This window comes from Athene noctua, chromosome 24, assembly GCF_965140245.1.
Source record: "Athene noctua chromosome 24, bAthNoc1.hap1.1, whole genome shotgun sequence".
Lineage (NCBI taxonomy): Eukaryota > Metazoa > Chordata > Aves > Strigiformes > Strigidae > Athene > Athene noctua.
In genome coordinates, this window is record NC_134060.1 from 6,998,329 (window position 1) to 7,018,561 (window position 20,233).

General features: G+C 45.3%; 1 protein-coding gene across 12 annotated transcripts in view; it reads left to right on the top strand.

The window, feature by feature from the left end:
• The window catches only part of HIVEP3 (HIVEP zinc finger 3), a 265,717-nt gene that overhangs the window by 131,325 nt on the left and 114,159 nt on the right, over window positions 1–20,233 (top strand). The gene's annotated exons all lie outside the window — the stretch shown is intronic.

Here is a 20,233-nt window from a genome sequence, read left to right on the forward strand (position 1 = left end):
GGGTGGGGGGTGGGGGGGCAGAAAGTGTCCTGCCCTAAAAAGTTTCTGATCTCCAAGCAGCTATAATTTTGGCTTGCTTGGAGAACAAGCTGAGGTAGTGTTCATTTTAACAGCCAGGAAAGGGCTGTCTGTTTATATTTAGGGCCTTGTAGATTTGTGCAGTATATGCAGGTGGCACATTAAAATGAGTAGATGATTTCTTACCAGGATAAGGCTGTGTTTTTACTGGATTGCCATTAATTCTCTGTGAAGGCTAAGTAAGTAAGCATTGAAAGTTTTGTTGTAACAGTTTCAGAGGTTCAATTTTGTAGCCTTTGGAGTTTTGTTTTGAGCTTAATCCTGGTGAATTCCTCCCATGCACCTTCCTACACAATTCTGCCCAGAACACATGTTTTTAAGAGAAGATTGGCAGCTCCTGCCACTTTGAGTCTGTAGAGCATTGGCATTAGTGATCGTCATTCAGTTCTCAGTGAATAAGTGTTAGTAGACCACTGCAATGAAAATAAGTAGGTCGGTATAGAGCATCTTCCAGCAGTCTCAGTCAACTTGACAGTTGCAGCTCTGACCTTCACCACTGCATGGGCTCTGTCTGAAGAAGGTTGTGCTTCCCATCTGTCTCCAGCCTTCATCCTCTTGGCTCCATGACCTTCAGAAAATGAATCAGTGCTCACCTGCAGTCCTCTTGATTTACATGGCTTTTGCTTGGCATGAGCTGAAGAGGATAGTGTATCTAAAGCAAGTGCATGTGCTTTTGGGCCATGGCTTCTGGAGCTGGGTCATTGTTGCTGCTTGTCCCCAGTACTGCAAAGACTCGTGGTCAAGGTGCAAAAGAGACAGCTCTCTGGGATGGCTGAGACTGAGCCTTCAGAGAGAGCAGTGTTCATCTCCGGAGAAGCAGAAATTACAAAATATGCATGACTTCTGGTTTTGAGCTGTAGCTGAATAGCAAGCAAAGATGCTGAATTCAGGATTTGAATTCTGATTGCCGATATTCAGGAGCTGATCATTTTGCCACCCTTCAGAAAATGCTCACTGGCGACTCATCTTGCTCTGATAATAAATGATGCCTTTTTCACAGTGGAATTAAGATGCTTATTTGGTATTTGCAAAGCTTACCAAGATCCCAGGGCTTAAGGAGGTTTGTAAAAATTAGAGTGCAGCTATTAACGTCAGTTCTCTCGGTCTCCTGGAGAGTGCCTGGGCTCCAAGGTTTGTTCACGGATCCAAAATTAGAAAGTTGTTGATGGTTTTTTCATTCAGAGTTAGGAAAAGTCCTGTTTGACTGAATTGAAATACTGGGCAGCTGCGAGCAAATGAGGTTCAAAGTGGGTGTAAGTGATGGATGGATCTCAGTGCAGAGGAAAGATATTTAATTTTAATTATATGTACCATGGCAGGTTATGGTCTTGGGAGATGGGGTAGAAAAAAATGAAATCCAGGTTCTGTTTGCACTAAAATATTTCCATGCATGTTTGGGTACTTTGCTGTGGTAACCAGAGGGACTATCTTTAGAATCCTTCCCAAGATGCTCCTTTATAATACACTGAGTTTCTTGGGAAGCTGCTATACAAAGTTGTCCCAGGGATTTTCAAATTAAAATGAGTATTAGTTCAGAAAGATTCCAGAGGATGATGTTCTTCAAAATTGATCAGATTGGCCTGGACTTCATGTTGGGCATCTTTGGGATCCTGAATTCCAGCATTTAGGTACAGAAAGGGTCTTCTTTTATCTGACCAGATCCTGACTACAGCACTAAACCAATGGTATTGTAATGGCAACTCGACTCAGCAGTTAGAGTAATCCCAAAATATATGTTAGCAGTTTTAAGCACAGTAATTTTGGCCCTCGGGCAGTGAAGCGCCTCTGAGTCTAATCTAGCAAAGATCAGCTGTTTTCCTGAGAAGCTTCGTTACAGAAGAGAACAAGCCCACAGGTTTAGCTGTACATTTGTGTGTGACTCTATGGTGAAACTTTTACCCCGTCTTGTTCCTCTGAAAGTTCTTCAGATTTTACTGGGGGTACTTATACGTTCCAGTTTTCAGATGAAAGATATTTAGAAGATTCAGGTTGAAACATTTATTTCTTAGGAAAGTGTTGTTATGCTCCATAAGGTATGGATCCAAAAAGAACAAAAGCATTCCTATTCAAAGAAGCCACAGACAACACCAAGAAAGAAAGGCAAGCTTTTTTTTTTTTCAAATGTCATTCTTCATATTTTATTGTCTTTCATCCATAATCATTTAAATACACTCGCATGTATTTGAAAAAATAACAACAGCACAGCAATTGCACTTTATCCACAGCATGCTCACGAGTACATTGTATTTTGTGATATATTATTTCTTTCTTAGATTTTTTTCAGAGATGTTCCACAAAATGTTTCCATGTGCATTTTAACAAGACAATTCTCAGTCTATACATGGATTTTGTACCCGAACAATTTGCGCTTGCTCAAGGGCTCCATTATCCTCTTAAAAATTTAGAAATGCAGTAACTAAAAATATGCAGAGGAATGTCTGTATGCTGTCAGATTCAGAGGAAAAGGTATCCTTACCTATAGACATGGCTAACGTACGGGCTATCAAAGGGGATTGTCAGGGTGACTGGGACAGTTTGGCTTAACGGAGGTCGGGGGCTGGCACACAAATTTTTAATGCATTTCAATATTTGAGTCTTGAAGGAATGAAGCACCACAGCTTTTAAAATAATCTGTGAGTAATGGGTCATCTTCAGTCAATGTGAACAACGCTGATGTTAAGAAGAGAGGACGGATGATGGATTTGCCTCTATATGATGCATCAAGTGTGTGTGTTAAACTAACATGGGTATTACACAGTGAAACTCCTGAGGTGGAAAATGATATGCTGCTGTTAGCATTTGTAATATGGGAGCTCTTGGATGTTGAAGTCTTTTACTTTTAACAAGATATATCTCAATTATGCGTTGCCATCTTGAGTTGTATTTCAGAGTTATACGGTATTCTGTAGCCATAGAAGCAGTTAAAATATTATTTGCTTAGTCTCAATTCTTAAGTTGTTTATATGAAGAAAATAGGTCTCACAGACAAGGAGGTAGTTAGCATGTCTTAATGCTTTGGATTTGCTTTAATCCCATGTGACCATAGTTATGCATTTAATCCTGGGAGATGAAGTAACTTTTAAACTCAAAGATACCCAAGTTTTAAGAGCAGTGTTTACCAGCTCAATTTCATGTTGACACATATAAACAAAATGCCCTTATTTTTTTCTCGGTTGTTCTCTTATTTCTTCTCTTCTTATTATTATTATTATACCACAGAAGCAAAATTAAGTAGGTGAGTAAATGGCATCTTTCACCAGTGAGGTGGGTAGGTTCATTTCTATTATTTGTTCTGGGTACAGAAAAAAAAAAATACAGTCTCTAGAGTGTGAATATTAAAAACAGGAGGCTGGTATGGACCTGCTTATGTACAGGTAAAGTCAATGAGTAGCATTTAGAAGTGCAAATCTGAAATCTGTGCACATATTTAATCTTCATCAGTCTTAGATCCGGCTGTCATATTGTGGTGATGGGGAAGCTGATGAGAAGATTTGGGTGTTACAGCATAGGGGAGAGGCTGCAATGAAACCTCTCCTGGTCTACCACTCTCCTTTTGCCAGTGTAAAACCAACTGCACGTGTATTAACCCAAGAAAAACTTGTCTGAAAGCTATTAGACATGGGCAATGCTGGTATGACAGCGTGGTTTATACTACAGCAATCTGGAAGCAATAGCATTTTGTCATCTGCTGGTTGTGGTAGCACGACAGCCAACGTGAAGTATTTGTTTGGAGAATGTCAGTACATAAACTCATTTTTTTTCCCCAAACCATGCGGGGAGCGTTACTGAGATGAGTGTGGAACAAGAGACAGTTTTCAGTTTTGTGGCATTAATTGAGATGGATGTGAAGGATTTCTATAAATCAGTGCAGCATTTAGAAAGGGTGACTCACCCTGAAGATGCATCGCAATGGCAACGTATCCAATACAGAGAAATTCGATCAATGCAATAAACATAGTGTAAAGGTATACAGGCTACACTAGTCTTGTTATTTAACCTGCTCTGAAAATGCAAGAGCACGTGGCCTTTAATGAGATTAGATCTTACATTTAAAAACACTAAGCCTGTTAATGCAGTGCATAATAAAGTCCTGGAATTCATTGCCAAGGAAAATCTTTGAGTGGATCTTAATAACATTTTAAAAAGAGGCAGACACGTCTATTATTAATAAAACTAGGCATAGATCCGTTCTAAGAGAGGTATAAAAAAGCAAGGCTGCTTAAGAAATAGTCTTACATGTGCAAGTCAAACATTGCCTGCCTAGCCAGGAAGCGTTTTTTTTTTCCTTTTCTGCTCACTATTATGTTCTGATTTGCACCTGCCTTTGAAGTGCTGGTGCCTGTGACCAGGGGAGATGTCTGCAGAGCTGCGCGGTCCACGGGCAGGTCCTGCAGCTCTGACTGGGAGATTAGGGAGCTGCTCAGATAAGGAACAGGTCAGCTGAGGCACTTCTGAGAGCTCTCATGCCATTTGAGGTCACCGTACCGTTTAGCAGAGTGAAGAAGAAGGTGTTGAGTCTTCCAACGACACGGGGTGTTTTTGTAGCCATTTGCCTGTAAACAGCCGAACACGGGGCTCAGTGGATCACACCGTGTCTGAGCTGCTGTTGTTTTGCTTTTGAGCTTTTTAAGAAAAGCTGGAGGAGCAAACAGGGCAATAAAACTGGCTGCCAGCAACCTTAGAGTATTCCTGGGCTTTCACAATCCCTACTTTGTGCTAGGGTTAACCCAAGCTAAATCCATGGAGAAGGAAAATGAGATGAACCTTGCCTAACCGAATGGGTGTCCTGTGTCTGCACTTTGTGTCCAGGCAGAGCCTTACTCCTTGAATCCTTTCTTTCTTAATCAGCTTTATGCCACTGTAAATCTATGAGGCGATGTGCAATGACCTGTTGATGGTTTCTGTCATGCCAGTTCATGATCTGGTGGGCATTAATGTTTCATGCTTGATGAGGTTGTGCATGACTGGCCCCATCCTGTGCTGTGTAAGGAGAGGAGCTTTGTTTTGAGGGGAAGCAGAGGCATGATGTGGTGATGCTGCAGCCAGAGGCTGGCCACGCTGCCTGCATCTCTGCCTGCAGGCACTTGCTGGGACCTAGAGCCACTGCAGCGCCTTGTCATATGACAGCATTCGTTTGTGGAACTGCCTTGGGATATGGGGGACCCAGCATGTGCTTCTTGCCTCTGATCTCAAGTTTTCATTGGTCTGGCCCCCGCCAGCCCCTCCTGGCTCCTGCAGTGGAAGGGTGAAGGTTTTTGAGGGCATGGCGGCACTCACGTGGTGAGCAGAGCATATCACAGTACAGAGATGGATGCCTGGGGCCAGATGGATGCCTGAGACCATGTCCGTGCTGGGCACTCTGTGATGCTCAGACTTGCCCAGTAGCAGCAAGCTCTGGGGCAGGGAAGCTCTGGGAACCTCAACATCAGATAATAGTCCTGGGCAACCTGCTCTGGCTTGCCCTGCTTCAGTAGCGGCTTGGACCAGATGATCACCAGAAGCCCCTTCCCACCTCAACTATACTGTGTTAATAATGTGCCTATGAAGGATGTTCTTGTTGTACCTGGGCACACAGGGCAAGTCAGGGATTAAAAATAATAGTCCAGTGATCACTTCCACTGGCACAGGATGTTTCACCCTTGAGAGCCAGACTCCAATCTGTCTGCTTCTTAGGTCTTGCTGTGACACGGGACAGGCCATGAGGAGCTCTGGAACTACAGCCCCTTCCTGGCTTGCAGGAGACAATTTGGGGCAGTAAAGTCTCAGCTTTCCATCTGCTGTTTTCCCTCCATGTCCTGGGATCTGCCTACTCCCCCTCTCTGTCATCCCTCTGGGCTTGGCTGTGCTGTTGCATCCCACTGGTTGCCGCTGTCTTGGATGATAAACTCTGAAAGGGCAATTCACCTTGCCTCGCACGAGTGGTAGTGAGCGGAGACCTGGGAGATGCCCGGCTCTCCCTTTCTACCAGCGTGGCCTCTGGGAGATGATGTGCAGATTTACCGTCTGGAGAAAAGAAAGTTTTCAAGCTAATTATCTCTTTTTAACCTTTTCCTTGAAGGTTGTGTGATTTCCAATAATCCGGGGGGGGGGGTGGGTAGGGATGGCGGGAGGGGGGGAGGATTCCCACAAACCCCCTGACTCAGGCTGCAGGTTCCAGGTCTCTGGGCTCTTGGAGAGCCAGCCCCGTGCAAGGAGCACCCGAGGAAGCCTGTTTCATGCTTGTTCCTCCTCTTCCTCCCTGGCTGTGGCAGTCATGGGAATGGCAGGAGTCCAGCAAGCCTTACACACTGCAGCTCTTTACGCTTCGTCGTGAGCCTCGGTCTGGGAAAGTATGTAAGAACATCCTTAAAGCTAATTATGTGTTTCAGCACCCTCCCTAAGTAGGCATGTTTTTTTAATTGAGACCCTAAGTTGGAGGTGAGAAGAGACAGGATGGGAACCTCACTAACTTCACCCTGCAGGTTTGAAGTTGATTTTATGCCAAAACATCATTAATTTCTGCCATCTCAGAAATTAAGCCTTTGCTGTCTCTGCTCGGTGCTGAGATATGTAGGTCTCGCTGCATAGCTCTATTAGCTCCATTTACCTTTCTCTTCCAAGACAGTTCTAGCACTAATTGACCAGAATTCAAACCAGCTTTCTTTCCTGGTAATGTGAGTTCATTGCTTATAATTGACCTGCTTTTCTGGCAGTGAAGAGAGCTTTACCAGCCAGCATATACTGTGTGACTGTAGCCTGTAATTACTTAGATTTAAGCCCTTGAAGGAAAATTTTAGGAGCTTTCTCTGCTGTACTGAAACTGTAAAATAATATATAAAAGAAAAATTTCCAAGTTAGTCTTTTAAACATCTAAGCAGAGTCAAGGAAAGAAGCTTAGCACTTCTGATCTGGTGGCAGAATACAGCTTTCTGGAGGAGTTTATGGTTTTGGATCTCCTGGATGGATGACCAAGGAAGTAAATTTATGCCACTCTCTCAGAGCTAGAGCTGTTGGTTGTAATGGCTGACACAGAGGTACCAAAACGGTTTTACCATTCTAAAAGCACACTGTACCAAAGAAATCCCAATGCTTAGGTGCTGCAGTTGCCTGCGGTCCTGTGCAGCAGTGCAGCCTCAGTTGCTGGTGCTGACCCACTCACACACCAGTATCTACACCACCCCCCCTCTCCGGCAGCTGGCCAGGAGACCCCAGTCCCTCTGGTGGCCGATTGTTCTGTGGTCTCACCTGTAGAGAGACATGTGCACCCCACTGGCTCCCAGGACCTTGCCAACTAGTCTGGCCTGGTGTTGGCAAGTGATCACACACCGACCCCTGTTTCGAGCCCAGCTGCTGCACCCAGACCCCATACACACAGGCATGCACAACAGAGTCCATCAGCCAGGAAAATAGTTAGAAATGAAGTTCAATAGAAGATGGGGCAGACTGCACCATCATGCACAGGGCATGGCTGGACAAGCGTGCTGACCAGCATTGTTTACACAGGGATGGCCCTTTCTATCTCCTTATCCCTCTGTTTTACCACATATGTTCCTCCCAAAACCATCTTGATCCCTCCCTTCCCCAACTGTGGTTCCTTCCCTAAACATGCTATTGTGAGTCTTGTGCAATCCCCCAATGCCCTTCCCCTTCATCCTATGTGTCTCACACCCCCTGAGTCCCAAAGGAGCTCCACTTGACTCATCTTAATGGGTTTCACAACTGTACCCTGGGGCTGTAGCTCTCCTGGGACAGCCCTTGGAGGAGACAGGCAGGGAGTCCCTTGTCTGAGCCCATAATTTGTGTCTCCACCTGCCATTGTGCTCTGTGCTCCTCTGGGCTTGTGGAGATGAGCCTGGGATGGGCTGATGGCTCCTGGGATAGGCCTGAGCAGGGCGTTACTTGGTTCCCCTGCCTGCCATGGACTCTCTGGTCTCCTTTGTGAGAATGCAGGTGAGATTTTTATTGCATAACCTAATACAGCCCACAGAAGTGGCCAAGACAGTCATGTCCATGTTCTGGCACAACCTTACACGGCAGCTGCCACCAAAAGGTGATGACTCCCACCTTTCCTCATGGGAGGTGAGGGGAGAGGGAATGGGTGTCTAAGGGGAATGGCAAACCTCTCACTCAAGATAACATCATAAAACTTATTCTGGGAAGGAGGTGACTGCCCATCAGCAGTCCTCATAGAGCACCTCTCATACATGTATCAGAGAGCAGCTTTTGTGCTTCGTGCTGATCTGGAGACTGCCCATGCCTAGTGGGTGGTGTTTGAGCAGATGCCTTTCCTTTGGATCAAGGCATAGATAGATTAGATATGAGCAAAATGCCCAGATCCAAAGCTTGGGGCATTTTGGAGCGTGTGTGCATGCCTGAATGTGAGCACCCAGGGATATTTTAGGTGCTACGTGTCCTCTAGTCAAGTTTAGCATCTGCAAGGCTAAGCAGCTTGGAGCATGGCATGTCTGGATTGCTTTCCTGGATGCGCACACCACATCAGACACCAAAGCCAGTCAAAGATGCCAAAGCAGATGCAAAAACATCTGGACATCACCTAAAGCTCAAAGATTTTCTCCACCTTCTGCTGATACTCAGCATAGAGCATTGGCTGATCTCCAGCAGAAGTCCCTGTCTATTCTCCTGCCTTGGAGGTAAGCAATAACATAACTTCTGTCATATAGCCATGAGGGAGAGAAGAAAATTGAGAGAGTGGAAAACATACCTCGCTGTTTAAATTAACCTCTCTGGGATTCTTTTTAGAAGATAGGAAAAATGACAACCTGATTTACAACAGCCCTTTTCTGCCTTGAAATTCACTGTGCGCCTGTCCTGTCTCTCTGCATCTAGAAATAAATCATCAAGCGCTTCAGAAATGTGCTCACAGAAATGTACCCTTTTATTTGGCCACCATATGCGCTTGACAGCTCAAACACGCTTTTCCAGGCAGTGCTGCCTCTCCGTTTCTTCTCCAGACCCCCTGAGTTTGAAGCATTGATTTTACATTTAGGCTTTGCAATTTTTTTCTTCGTCGGGGTCTAGAGACCAGAAGGGGACTGCAGCAGGTTTTTTTCAGATTGTGGAACGCTGTTTCGAGGAGTTACAATGGGAAACTTAACAAGGGTGAACAGACAAGTTTTAAAAGCTTCATCCTCCAAAATGAGCAGGGTGTGCATGGATACACGAGCCCTAAGTTCACAAAAGTTGGTGTAATAGCAAATTGTTGAAGCATCACCCAGCTGCTGTGTGGGCCAAGACTGGCTCTGGTTTTGCCTTAGGCATGGGAGCTCAGATGCAGAAAAAACTTTTCTCTCTTTACACTTCACCAAAAAAAAAAAAAAAAAAAAAAGTCTAAACCAAAACAAAGCATCAAGATTTGTCCTTCTTACCTCATAATGACAGAAGAGGCAAGCTAGAGGCAAAGAGAGAGGACTACCAAGTATTTAATTTCTCTTTCTCTGTTCAGTAAAATAACCAGAGATAATCTGTTGGCTAATTTTATGCCCTTGACACAATGCTACACTGGAGAATGAACTTAAAGTAGTTGCAAACCAAAAATACTTTTTAAAAAAATCACAGTTTTTAAATTGTGCAGTTTTATACAGAGCAAATGTAGGACGGGACACTGTGCTGTGAGGGTGAGCATCAGTACAGCTTGTCTGTCCCCAAGAGTGGACACTCGGTGCGTTCTCAGGCACCAAGGACAAATGTGGCTGTGATCTCCTGAGCACCAGAGAGCAGGAAAATTTGGATTCACACAAACGGAAACTTTGTGCAGTTCTGACCATGATTTTCTCAGATCTGGAAAGAAATCCATGGCAGAGGCTCCCAGGAAGTCCCCTGCAGGGTCAGGCTTGTCTGGTCCTGCATGTGGGACAGCCTCGATTTTGCTGGTTGTTTTGATGTATGGAAAACCCCAGCTGATTTTTCCTCCAATTTATAACCAATTGTTTATGTAAGATGGATCTAGTTCCCAATGTGGAGAGGGTTACGATCCACCTCAAACCTGCCAGGTTATTAGGATGCTCACCTGGATGGAGAAAATCAGATCTCATCTGAGCTTTCTTCATTGTCGCTGAACACTTTGAACAGCAAATTAATTCAAGATGAGCAAGAGGGTCTTCCTCCTGATTTAATTTTTCAGATTAAAATAAGTGAAAGATCTTCATGGCATCCCAAGGCAGAGCAGGGAAATCTCTGAAATAAGACATCCATGCACATGCACACACAAAGAAAAGCTGTCTGCCAGCATCCCTACTACAGATATAAACCGATGTGAACTTTCCCCATCTTCCTCTTACAGAATCTGCTGGGAGTGGGAGGGTCTGGTGGCAGAGCAGCATTCGGTTGTTTCCTTTGCCCTGGGGGTGGTGGCTTGCAGGACTGGTGTGTACTGCTTGGTTAGGAGCCCAGGTAATCCCCATGCTGAAGCCTGCATTTCAGTTTTCTGGAATTTCGGTGCTATCCTGTGGATTCCCAGAAATCTGCATTCTCATTTCCCAGGCCATTACCATATTGTTTTTTTGAGGAATAAATCCCCAAGTAATCTCTATGACCAATTCATACTCTTTCAGTTGCTTCTGTGACCCTGAATGCAGGAGAGAGAACACAGGACAGCAGAAAAAATAAAAATCAGAGAAACATAATGCGAAGTAAGCATATCAGGGGCTGTCCTGCTGGTTAGGAAAACTCTCTTGGTCCTTAACAAGATGCGTGGCCATGTTGTTTACAGGATAGCCACTGTAAAAAAAACCCAATAAACAGAGAGCTGGGATCTTGCCTGCGGACTGTTTACTTCCAAGTTGTCAAAATTAAGTTTGGAAGGATGTTAGCCAACTCTTGTGTAAATTAGAAACGTCCTGCCCAGTCCCTGGCACTGTGCTGGGAGGAGCCACCATCCACAGATGGACGTTGAGTTCCAGAGTATCCCATCCACTACTTGACGGGGCTTACTGGAGCTTGAACCTCACCTTAAAATATTCCAGCCCCAATTAGGTTGTAGCCACATACACAGACGTAGTCTTGGTTGTTGCAGAAGGTTACTCGGCCACGTGGGGACATGTCAGCTAATTACTGGCTGCACACAGACTTGCAAGCAGCCCAGGCACTTTACAGCTGTTTTCCCCTGTTTGTGCAAACTGTTTGCAGTTTTTCTGGGTTTTCATCACGATACTGATGACGTTCAGTCGACCGGTGGAGAAGACCTGTCCTTCTCTTCCCTTGCTGCACCTTCTTGGGTGCAGTTTGATGTACCTTCAGGCCCCCTCTGGAGAAGGGATACAGGCGTGGATAGACCTTGGTTTGACCAAGGACGGCAGCTCAGCTGCTGGAACCACAAACACGGCTGTGGTGACTTTATGACTTCCTGCAATGTATTGACTCAGAGTGTTAGGGATTTTTCGATACCTCCATTTCACATATATTTATTTGAATTTATTTTTGTATGTGACCTGAAGTCTCAATTTCCTAAGCTTATAAGTTCTAAGTTCTACAACTTATTTGGAACAGTCGTGTTGATGAATTTCCTTGTCTGTAATGTATATTTTTTTTTTTGCGTGGCGTTCATTAGTGAATTATATACAACCGAATGTATGAATAATACATGATAACCACAGTGAGGGTAGTCAGGTGACACTTCTAATGGTTTGATGAAGTGTAAAATAATGCACACTCATGCACTCACATACACACATCCTTTTAACAGCACGCTGCTGGAGTTTCGGGGCAGTGCAAGCAGCAGGGCTGGGACTTCTCTCATCTCTCTCCAGTCGAGAAGTCATCCACTCTCCCTTTGCAGTCAGGAGAGAGAAAAAAAATGTTCCAGGGCATGATTCACCTACTACTTTTGATGTGTATCTTGCAAACGAAGTGAATCAACTCTAGGACTTCCTCCATAAAAGGAGGTGTGGAGGTATTTACTTTGTAGAAATTTGAAGTTGGGTGAGATAAATTCCATCCGGGAAGCACGCTGCAGAAGACAGACATTAATATATTTTTATTAGCAATAGCTTTAGAGGCCTCTGCTGCCAAGAATAGCAGATTGGGAAAAGGTGTGCAGGGTTAAAACCCCCAGCCCCCTTTTTCTCTGTATTTTAAAGGCTTCCTTTGTGCCACTAAGCAGCACACAAAGATGCCAGACAAAGAGGCAAGGCTGCTGGGAGCGTTGAAGCCCCCAATGTTCAAACTACCAAGTAGGCACAAAGTTTTTAAGCGGTGGCAAGTGAGCAATGAGAACTGCTGCCATACTCTGCTGCCCCTGCCCATTGATTCCAGGCACTGGTGAGTGCGTGGCCGCAGTAAATCAGAGGCCGTAGTAAATCAAATTAAGTAGCTGATGTAATGTAGGTGAGCACACTGATTAGGTACAACAGTTATTCATGGTCTTGCTTAATTATATTTTTCCTAGTGTAGTCTGTGTTTAGGATTTTACTGAATTTTAACTTTGCACAAAGTATTTCAGAGCCAAGTTACTGTGCTGTGAGGTTGGTTAGGACAAAGACGAGCCTGCTGCAGAAACTAGTTTTGCACCAGCTCTTGTTATTCAGTGGATGCATATTTCTGCACTTAAAGAACAAATGCTGTAAATTTGGAGAAGCTGTGCTGCATGCATTTTCTTATACATCAAAAGAACTGAAATCCCTGCTTTACAAATGTAAAAAAACCTCAACTGACTCTTAACTGTAAAGTTATGGTTGTTGCCTGAATGATGCTTTTTTTTTTTTTTGTCCTTTTTCGGTGTTGTTAGGCTGCTGCCTGCTCTCCCTTGAGCTTCCATGAAAAGATGCTGTCTGTTAGTGGCCAAATGCACCCCCCCTCCCCGGTCCTGTTGCGTTTAGCCACAGATGCAAAACTTATGATGTTTTATTATTGAAGTTTGTTAAAAGGACACAGTCCACTAATAAAACTATTTTGGTTTTCTATTGCTAATTCTGACTTGAAAGAGAGAATATGAGCTGACAAAATGTTGCAAGTTTCTTTAGCAAGAAGCAGAAATGAGGTAATGCAATTAATGCAAAGGGCAGCAGAAGCTTCTGGTAGAGCTCTCGTCATGGGAAATAATTCTTCCAAGAAAATTCACTGATGCGTTATTACCTGGCTTCACACTATATGGGTATTTGTGGAGTTTCGGTCCAAACACACACTGCACTGCTGATGTTACTGCCTTCAAAGTTTTAGGAGTTTCTAAATGCTGCTTAATATACTGGATTTGGAAGGACTGTGTTAAACGTTGTTTGTCCTTAGGTACTAGCAGAGGAGGCACTTTTGGGGAATGTATGAGTGTTTTGTCTCTAGAAGAAAATAAGAGCTGTTGATGCCCACCTCTATCCAGGCCTTGTCCTCATCCATTTCCTGATGTAGCTTCATTTAAGACTGCACTTCAGGATTAATGCAGTTTTTCTCTAATGAGGATGTATTATTCAATGTTTCTTGTGTCATTCATTATTTTACTTCTTCCTGGGCAAGTCTATGGCTATGTGCAGCATAAATTGTCCTCTTTAAACACCACTGGGAATCTGGAGCAAAATTCAACTTCAGAATTACTCTCTTGAAATGAATGGGCAAACTGTTGGGAAAACCGTCATGTTTATTTATCTCTGTAATACTGATGATATTGAAAGAGCATCCATCCTTTGGGTGATGAGGGGAAATTTTGAAAACTAGTAAACCAGACTGTAAGTTCAGCTGGAGTAAACACAAAAATCCTGCAACTGAACTGAAATCCCCGTGGGCCCAGCTTCCCTCTCTGCTCGTGTGCCAGGGAGGTCAGTTGGGCTGAGCTGGGTAACCTGAGAGTGGGCTCTTACGGGAGCAGAGTGCGAGCAAGTGCCGGAGGTCCAAGACGGGGCACGCTGCCCACTGCTGCTGCCTCCTCCTCTGCCTCAGCTGCAGGATGGGTCCCTTCGGCGGCAGCTACAGCGGGATGCTGCCCTGGAGAGGTGGAAGAAGCAGCCAGTTATTTCTTTGCGTGGGGTTTTCCTGTAAACCAGACGTGATGGCAGCATTTGGGTTAAGCCCAGCTGTAATTACACCACTGCACATGAAGCGCAGCACGCTGGCAAGCTGCTGAGCCGCACCAAGATGCACAAGGTGCAAGTGGAGTACTCACATCCGAGTGCCGGTGGGTTTGGGATGCGTGACTTAAAACCTGGAGCTCACCTGAAAACTCCAAGGCGGTCGCACTCCCTGAGCATGGCATTGGGATGACACAGCTCGCCTGGCAAAGCACCCGCTTCCCGCGAGCTGGAGCAGCTCGGGGCTGTTCCACGCTGGTTTTCCCAAAGGGCACAGACATCCCGGATCACGCCGCCTCGGCTGGACCACTCTCTGCTGCCGGTGGTGGGTGGTTTGGTGTGACCGGGTAGCGAGGCACATGATGAGGGAGGATGGAGCAAAAAAGTTTTGGATGTTACTCAGTTCTCACTTGCACTGGAGTAAACTGGGAGTGAAGGGATCCACATTCGTGGAAGGTCCAGACCTGTGTTTTCTTTTACACACAACCTTTCTCCAGGGTGTGTGTTATTTTTTTTTCTCTATTACCTTCCCCACCCTTTCAGTATTTTATTTATACTTTTGTTAGCTAATAATTTCTTCTGCTTGGTTTCCTGTTTGGTGCTTGGGAGCTTCATCTCCCTGCTGGTTGCTGCTCACATCTTTTATTCTCTGTCTCCTGGAGGCCTCGGGGGGTTCTGGGCATAGTGATCCCCCTGCTTGGGAATTCATCCTTTGCCATGAAGGGAAATTAATTTTCATTAAGGGAAGATGAATCTAAGCAGGATATTTGCATGGGACAGTTGATAATATCACAGTCAGAAATTGTGATTATTTGAAAAGTGTTGTCAGGGTCAAAATAAAACAGAAACAGGTTTTAGGCAGCATGAGTGAATTTTGATGGCTATTTCTACAGTGTCTTTTGTCTAAAAGGCAGACAAATGCTTGTGGACAATATACATATGGTACTGCCAAAAAGGAGATGGCTCAGGGATCAGTGGCTGATTTTACAAAAAAGCATTTAGGATATTTGAGATGAACAATTTCTAATGGAACTCAGGAGCTCTACTAGGTAGAATTCAAAAGACCTTATCCAGTAGACACTATGATGGCAATTTGTGACCATTTAACTTCAGTTCTTAAAAGTAAAATGGAACTTTTATTTTTGCGCTATTTTGGGGGAGAGATGACTCCTGTGTACACAGTGTAATTCAAAGTATATGTTAAAAATGCTTATTTAATTTTTAAATTAACGCTTGTTATGTATAGACACCCATTCTGCTAGATGTGGACCTGTTCTGTAATACCTTGTGTCACGCATATTGATGTGGTTATTGGGGTGTTTACTGTATATTGGTCTATGCCAGTGGTTTCCAACCTTTTTTTTTTTGATTTGTAAATCTTACTTTTTTACAGTGGGGTGCAGTCATTTGCATAGCAAATTCAAGCTTCCAGGCGCTGGGTTTGCTTTTCTTAGTTACAACTCACAAAACCCTTAGAAGCTGCCTCTGGATCCCCAGGGCTCCCCAGGCACGCTGGAAACGACTGGCCTAAAATTAATAGGAAGGTTGTACAGAAAAACAGAAGGGAAGGGAAAAACCGTGCTGGAAGGTGGCAGAGTCCCTTCCCCCAGTGCAAACAGGGCTGGCAACTGAGAGTGCCTGGGCTGGCAGCTCTGGAGATGCTATCTCCTGTACCTGGGTACTTTGCAAAACTGGATTAGGCTGCTCAGGTGCTTGTGCAGAAAAATAAAAATAGGGTAAGATGGTGCTCGAAGACATGTATGTAGATTATTCCAGCAGTGCAATAAGCATTGTTTAAGGTCTGTATGGGTACACATACAGCTGAAGGGAGAGGTCCCAGGTTTCCAGCCGACCCTCTCCCTGGGAGATGCTGAGCAGAGCTGGGGGCAGGCAGGGAGCTGGCAGCTTGGGCAACCCCGGCTGCTGGGAGCAAAGGTGGAAGGAAGGGGCACGGGCGGCCGGAGAACACACAGCCCCAAGGAGACGGCCTGTGCCACCAGCAGAAGCTGGCAGGGATGGCTTGGAGGCAGGAAGCACATCAGCCTGGTGATTTTACTCATTAATCCCTGCCATGCCAAAATGCAGCCACCTCTCTCCCCGAGCGCTTTTCGCCGTGGCGGGGTACGTGTGCTCGCTCGGATTACTCATAGTTGGCTGCGATGTCTATTCGCAACATATTGTTTGACAAATGTCAATTCTGAAGAAAAATAATTTAAATTATTTCTTCGAGACAAAGTTTCAGATTTAACATTGAGCAGATGCTCTGTCTAAAATTAGCATAATGATTCCTCATGCCTGCTACTTACCAGGACATGTGTCTTTAATGTAAGTGTTGGAATAATAATGAAACTTTGCAGTGATTTTTTGGATAATTGAAGATTCTCCCGCATGCTTTTGAAATGTTTAACAAGCACAGGGACCTTTTGCGTTAAGGAATGCTGTTATTCCCATTTTGCAGATGTGGAAAGTGAGACACAGAGCTCCTGCGGTGCCTGAGGTCCAGGGCCGAGGTGAGCTGGGGGGAGCTGAGCCCCAGCGGGGGGGACCAAGGCTCTCATGCAGCCGAGCGGGTGCTGCCCTTCAGTGGGCATTAAACTCCTGATTGCTGATGTGATGGCTGAAAAGGGATGTGGGCTTCTGGGATCGGACTGTTCAAAATAAACTCACCTCAGGAAAGGTGCCTGGTGGGATTTCCAAAAGCAGGGGGAGCTCAGGGCTTGTCGGTGGTGCTGACGGAGCCTAAAACTTCTGAAGAGCTCGTTTCACTTTTAGGGATTTACAGTTCAGGTTGTAAAAGGTTGTTAAATATATCTGAAATACATTTGATTCAAAGGTTTCTGCGGCTCCATCTTTCCCCTTGGGAAAGATGACATGAAAACCATATTCCCTGTGCCCTCCTCAGTCAGGAGCGTGATTGCTCATTCTTGGGCATAGGGAGGGGCTTTAAAGTGAAAAACAACACAACAGCATCTGTAAGTCCCCAGATAGTTTCCCAAATGGGAAGACTTGGACACAGAAAGGTGAAGTGACTTGGTAGTTGCACAGCAAATCAGTGGGAGAAATATGAAAATCCCTGATTCTCACCCTGTAGCAAAGGCATTCTTTACGGGGAACCTCCTTTCCCACTAGGTTACTCAAATGGTACTCTAGCAGTTAAGTATATGGACAAGCTGAAAGTCCTGACCATGCTTTCAGCTTCTGTTAAAGCATTTTAGCAACAGGGAGGAGAGGGATGAGGTAGGGACCAGCTGGAAGCGTGCAGAGCACTGGGGGTTGCTCAAGGAGGAGCTGAGTGCTGGGAACTCCTGCGCAGCAGCAGGGATGGTAGAAAAACTAATAGAGACAAAAAAAAAAAAAAAAAAAAAAGAGGTGGGAACAGTTTCAAAGAGGCCTTTTGAGGCAGCGAGTAATTTCTGCACACCCTGAGCCACGCTGAGGTGAACAGGGGTGGGTGAAGGATGGGGAGGCAGCGTAACCAATCTAAACACCACAGGGAGGAAAGGACTCTGACCTTGAAATGAGGAGTGAGCTGTGGTTGTTTTAACCATCCCTGACCTGAGGACAGTCCCTTTCTTGACTAAATGCTGGTTTCTAACAAAGGTTTTCCACAAAACTGCCCACCGTGGCCTGAACTTAACCCCATGTGTTCCTGACCCTGCAGCGGGAAGAGGAGTCTCTGGGGAACCTGGCCCTTCGTTTTCCCATTTAAGCAAAACCGCACTCTTCCACCTAAGAAAAGCCACCGCCACCGGGCAAACACCTTTGTGTTGATCGCCTTGAATGGCCGTGTTTGTACGGTTCAGGGGAAAAATACCTTGACCTGTTTGGGTGCTGGAGCACAGAGATCAACCTCTGTAACTGGGCAGAGGGCATTTGGGTGGTTGGTGTGATAGGCAGAGTCAAGGATGCTGGTTAAAAATTAAAATCTGTAGCATTTTTTTTGGTGAAAATCTTAAATGTGCTCCTGTTTGGTGCTGTGTGGTGCACTTTATAAGCAACATTAGCACCTTGCTACTATTTTCATTAATTCCTGGGGCTGTGTCTTCCAAGGAGAGAGAGTTTATCGTAGCAGAGGTGCTGACGGCTCTCAGAGGCACACTGCGTGCCCTTGCCCTTTCAGACTGGAAGGCTGTATTTTAGTAAGTGCTTCTCCCAGCCAGTTCTCAGTTTATCTCCATGTGCAAAAAAAAAAGGAAGGAAGATCGTAGATGTGTCAGGAGGGGGTGATCTGTCTGGCCTAGTAAAATCATAACCATCGTGAGGCTGCTGCTGGAATCTGAGGTGCTTACACAATTACCGGAATGTAACTGGTTTTTCCCCATTGTGGCATGGAGTAAATGAGAGACATCTTTGGTGGCTGCTTTTGCTTTTGGGGTCCTTGCATTTCTGTCCGTGCTCCTGTGAGCTCTATTTATTTATTATGTGTCTGTCCAAATACTCAAGTCCAATTTGATGAAGGCAGTGGATGCTTTGCCGTATCCAGCCCTTTCCATCGCCACAGTCCCCTGCTCACTCTGGGTTGCGTTACCTGACCTTTAAGTGACAAACCTGCTTTTACTGATTTTGGCCCAGCAAGCCGGAGTCGGTCTGTGCAGAGCTCCGGATGGGATCTGCTCTCTGTGGCCGGGAGCAAAGTGGATGTGCAGCTGGGGCCGTAACCCCAGCGACCGGGACAGAGCAGCTTTGTAACTGCAGCCAGCCCGGTGTGAGAGTTCACTCGAGGGGTAACACACCCAACTGCAGTGTTTATCAAGTGAGGTTTGGGAGGGTCGAGGCTACTCCACATGCACAGGTTGAGAGTCCTCGCGGGCCCATTATTGTATCCAGTGTCTGACTGCATCCGTACAATTCCTTAAAGACCTTAAGCAACTGCACCTGCTTACACTGAAGTGACCGAGGTTGAGAGAGAGGGGGGAGACCAGGGCAGTGTGGGAGCAAAATTAAACAAATAAAACTATGAAGCATTTTTACATCACGCTCTAATTCTCATTTCTGTCTGGAATGAGAGAAGCTGAAATTGGGTGTGAAACTGGGCTATTGAGGAAGTATGTTCATAGAAAGTGCATGTGTAACGTGGTATTTTCTCATTTTTAACACCAAAAGCATTTTGGAGATGCAGTTTACATGGAGTTTGCTCTGTGGCCGGTTGGCAACGAGCTAGACCAGTGTTTTAGTAGGAGGTTTCCAATCCTTGATTCTCCTGAAATGCAGCATGTTGTTTTCCGAGTGAAATGACAACTCTGTTGATGTTCACCCCAAAAAGCACATCCTGCTAAGTTTCTTGTTTGGCTGCCAGCGTAATTCTTTCCATCATAGAGAGTTCACATCGTCATTAGGTGACTTTTTGTTTGGCTTAACCCTGACTTTATAAAATCTGGAGTCAGATAGGAACGTAGGCTTGGTAATAGCGTGTTATTTGAGGGGGTGGGGTGTGGTTTTTTGGACTAGTGATTTTTTTTTTGTGTAGCCTGCATTAGCAAAGGAGGTCTGAGATGCAGTTTTGCTAGGATGGCTGTGCCAGCTCTGGGGTATAGCTGCTTTCACCACAACGTGTTTTACCAGGCACACCATGCAGTGGCAGGCAGTTATCAGTCATATGCTGATAAGCTGAGAAAAATAAGTAATCTTGGCAAGAGTTCTCATTTTCGTCAGTAAAACCCTATCTACAGAAGCACTTCTAATGACCACAGAAGACGCACGAAACATTTTTGCTGAATATGCACATATAGTTCAAATGTAAACACAGCCTGGGATGCACAGCTACTCTCCTGCTTTCTTCTAACACACCCCCCACCCCTCCCCAGCCTGCTTCTTCCCAGCTGAAAACCCAGGGCTCTGTCCTCTGAGCTCACCTCGGGCTGCCCGGAGCCGGGGTCCCGCTCGGTAGCCAGGGCAAACGCCACTGGAGCCCGTTTGCCATCACCACGTGGAAGAGGGACAGGCTCTGCGGCTCTCGCCTGCCTGAGCGTTTTTGCTTTGCCTGCAGCCGGATGAAGGAGCACTTTGTCTCCCCCTTTTAGCGCAAGGGCTCAGGCTTGCAGTGTGTCACGGCAGTGATAACTTAAAAAAAAAAAAGAGGGAGAAAGAAAAAAAGAAAAAGAATAAAAGAAGAAAAAAGAAAAGAAGAAGAAGAAAGGGAAGGGTGGGTGCGTCTGGGGAGCACATCA